General features: G+C 36.0%; 1 non-coding gene across 1 annotated transcript; it reads right to left on the bottom strand.

Moving 5' to 3' along the window:
* Positions 1–1,839: 1,839 nt before the first annotated feature.
* Positions 1,840–2,003, bottom strand: LOC142437972 (U1 spliceosomal RNA). The gene has a single exon (XR_012782467.1). It is a non-coding gene; the product is annotated as a U1 spliceosomal RNA (small nuclear RNA).
* Positions 2,004–3,949: the final 1,946 nt, after the last annotated feature.

The following is a 3,949-nucleotide window of genomic DNA, read 5'->3' as shown; positions in this document are numbered from 1 at the left end:
GCATATCAATTGAAATGTTTCAACACGCTAACGAAGCCCTGGAAACACTTACTCATTTAGGATATTTGGAAGATAGGTACTTGGCCAACTGAAAGGAAGAGATCCATATTTATACCCAATTCAAAGAGAGGTGATCTAACAGAATGCTCAAATTATTATTGATATCACATTCCATGTGATTGATTGATATCAAAATATCATTGATATCACATGCAAATAAAATTTCTTGAAGCCCATTCCACAACGGTTGTAGCAGTACATTAATAGGGAGCTGCAAGAAATTCAGGGTGGATTCAGAAGTGGATATGTGACAAGGGAAATCATTGCTGACATCAGGTGGATCTTGTCAGGAAGCAGAAAATAACAGAAACATGTTTACTTTTTTAAAATTGATTTTGCCAAGGTGTTCAACTGCGTGGAGTATAGCAAACTACAGACAGCTTTGAGAAGAATGGGAATCCCAGTATACCACATTGTGCTCATGTGGAACCTGTACATGGATCAAGTTGGGCAAAGAGATCAAGGGAATAGTGCATGGTTTAAAATTAGGGAAAATGAGTGACAGGGTTTGATCCTCTCACCATACTTATTTATCTTATTAATCTCTATGCTGAGATAAGGTAAAATTTCATCATTGTTTTGATTTGCATCTGCCACATGGTTGGTGAACATTTCCTTAGGTGTTTCTTGCAACTGAAGTGTTGTCCCCTGTGAATTATCATTCCTGTCTTTTGCTTACCTTTTAATTGGATTATTTGATTTTTTTCTTTCTAAGCTTTTGCATAATTCTATAGATTTTAGTAATTCGCCTGCTGTGTCATTGCTAAATATTTCCACCACCCCAATCTGTGGCCTCTCATTTTTTTCCTTGAAGGTCGTTTTATGTGAATAACTTTTATTTTTTGAAGGTCCCGGTCATTTTTTGTCTTCCACTGTGTGTATTTCTTTTTATTATATTTTATATTCTGTGTATAACCCGAAGTGGGCCTAAGGCTGTCCAATTTTCTCATTTATAATCTATCTAGCTCTCAGAGTTATATGTATGTCTTTAAACCATCTGGAGTTTATTTTAGTTCATGGGAAAGGAATAGATCCTCTTTAGTCTTCTGCAGATGGAGATCCAATATTTACAGCACCATTTGCTGAAGAGGATGTCCCTTTTCCATTTAATATTTTTGGGTTTTGTGTAAAATAATTTGCCTGTCAGTAGATACTTTTGTTTCTGGGTTTTCTATCCTGTTTCATTGGCCTATGTTTCTATCATTGTCCCAATATCAGGCTGTTTTGACTACTCCATCTGCAGAGTAGGTTTTGAGATTAGGTAATGTGAGAAGTGCTACCTTATCTGTCTTTGGGGAAAGTTATTTTCTTATTCCAGGTCTCTTGCCTCTCCATATGATGCTGGTGATTGGGTTTCCATCTACTAAAAGAATGAAATGGGGATTTAGATTTATAGATTGCTTTATGTAGTATCAGGGGCCCTGGTAGCATTATATATGGTAACCACAAGGTCAGCAGTTCGCAACCATCAACCACTCTGCTGAAGAAAGATGGGAATTCCTATCTTTGTAAAGGGTTACGTCTCAGAAACTCACAAAGCCGGTACTAACTTGCCCTATTGATTTGCATTGAGCCACACTGATTTGATGGCAATGAGATTTGTTTTGTTTTTAGGTAGTATTGACATTTTTGCAATATTGTCTTCCTATCTAGGAATACACGATAGTCTTCTATTTCTGGAGGTTCCTTTTGGTTTCTTGTAATAATATTCTGTATTTTTATTTGTATTGGTCATTTGTTTATCTTTATAGTCTAATATGTCATCTTTTTTTTCTAAATCAGGCGAGAGCATGAACGGAGTCCCTCATTACCACAAATTGTGCAGTTGAGTTTCCCACATTTGGGGAAATCGCAGGGGACGGCATATCCGGAGTGCAATGGATAAACTTCACCCTGGGAATACCACCTTTGTGATCATGGTATCTCCCCTGCCAGGTAAGTATATAATTTCATCTTTTGTGTGGCTATTTTATATGGTATTGATTTCTTGATGTCTCTTTCAGAGCTCTCTTCACTGACATCTAGGAACATATATGTATCTAATATATAGTAGCTCTCCATATAATTATGCATAACCAAACTGTCTCCTCTATCTTAGTTCCTGGATTTTCATAAAATGAATTTTGAAGCTAGGATCTACATGTTTTTCTGATGGCATCAATGTAAGGTGTGGATAAAAGAGTCGTTTTGTGAGAAGGCAAGTTTTTTGGCAGGAACAACCAGAACAAGAAGTTGATACCAGCTACAACTGGAGAAAGCCAGGGGTAAAGCAAGATAGTATGCAGTGAGGTGGCATCAGGAGTGTGTGCAGTGAGGTGGCATCAGGAGTCTAAATTTCGCATCTAGGGGATCTGCTAAAACAACCTTCTACAACATCTAAATGCCCGAGGTCAGCATTTAAAAGGCTACTTGTGGGGTTTTGGCAAACAGGTGTTCATGAACCTAGTCCTCTTATTTTCCTTTTTAATTTTGTCTATGTTTTGTAATTCGTGGAGGAAAAGGAACTCAGAAATTCTCATGTTTCCACTTATGCATAAAAGGTTTTTTTCAAAAAGCTTGACTGATTAAGTAGAAGCCATTTCTAAGGTGATTTTATTTGAAACAAAAGAAGTTGGTTGGATTTGTTCTCCTCCCACTTTCTTCTGCAGATTCAGAAAGGAGATAAGATGCTCAGCTGCAGTAGCCTGTGCAGGATCACCAGGGAAACAATGATGATTTATAGCAATGTGATGGGAAAAGCACCAAAAATGAGGGGCTGCTTACAGCTGAAGGAGTCCTGCTGGGGTAGTGGTTAAACACTTCATTGCTAATTGAGATGCGTTGAACCCAAGAGCTGCCCCATGGGAGGAAGATGTGGCAACGTGTTTCCACAGGCATTTACGACCTTAAACACCATGAGGGATGGATTTACTTTGTCCTGTAGGATTGCTATTTGTCTGAACTTAAGGTGGCAATGTTTTTTGTTTATTTTGCTTTTGTGTAGTTTTATTTTTCATCTATATTTTGTTGTTGTTTGTTGTTTGTTGTTCTGAGGCTACAAAGAAATTCTGTGCAAAATGGAATGAAACACTATTAAGTCCTACATTATTCCCATGAGTGTTAGCACATTATACCATGTGGCCGATGACTTTTTATTGGCTAACAGTCAGAAGTAGATCTCCAGACCTTTCTCCCTAGTTCATCTTGGCCTGTAACGTTTGCTGATACCTGTTGAGCTTCATAAGAACACACAAGTCTCCACTACATTCTTTCATATGGCGAGAGAAAATTCTACCACGGAATCACCAATTCAAATTTTTAATTACCTTTATAAATATAAGTTTTAATGTTTTCAAATAAACTCAACATTTTTATAAAGAACAATAAAAAATTTTAAAGACATGTAGATATGGTCCCAGTTGGATAGAAACTATAAACTGAGGCTATATGTCTATTATATTATTAAAAATAAATCAATTCATTAGGATCTTAAAAACATATAGGTATTATTGAATTTCAATTTTGCCACTTTTTGGAGGTAATTTGAACAAGTTATTTAACTCTTTAAACTTATCATTTTAAGACTTAAGAGGAGAAAAAAAGACACAAATCTCTTCAGTTTGTTGTGATGATTAAACATGTTATAAATATAAAAGAATCACAAAGTACCTTGTTTAATGTGTGGAAGGTGTAATTACAATATAAGTAAATATGAAATTCTGTTAATAATTAGCCTGTTTCTCATCACCCCAAAGTGTAGAGAATGGGAACTTTAACTAGTTTTGATAATTAAATCCTAAATGTCTTTGTTTGAATACATGTAGTTTATTAACAGATGGTACAAGTACATTAAATCACAAACCAAGGAGAGCATTCCGTTTGCCTTTCCAAAGTTTAGGAATGAAAGATC

This window comes from Tenrec ecaudatus, chromosome 1 (assembly GCF_050624435.1).
Source record: "Tenrec ecaudatus isolate mTenEca1 chromosome 1, mTenEca1.hap1, whole genome shotgun sequence".
Lineage (NCBI taxonomy): Eukaryota > Metazoa > Chordata > Mammalia > Afrosoricida > Tenrecidae > Tenrec > Tenrec ecaudatus.
Note: the sequence above shows the minus strand (reverse complement) of the source record. Positions and strands in the feature narration are given on the sequence as shown.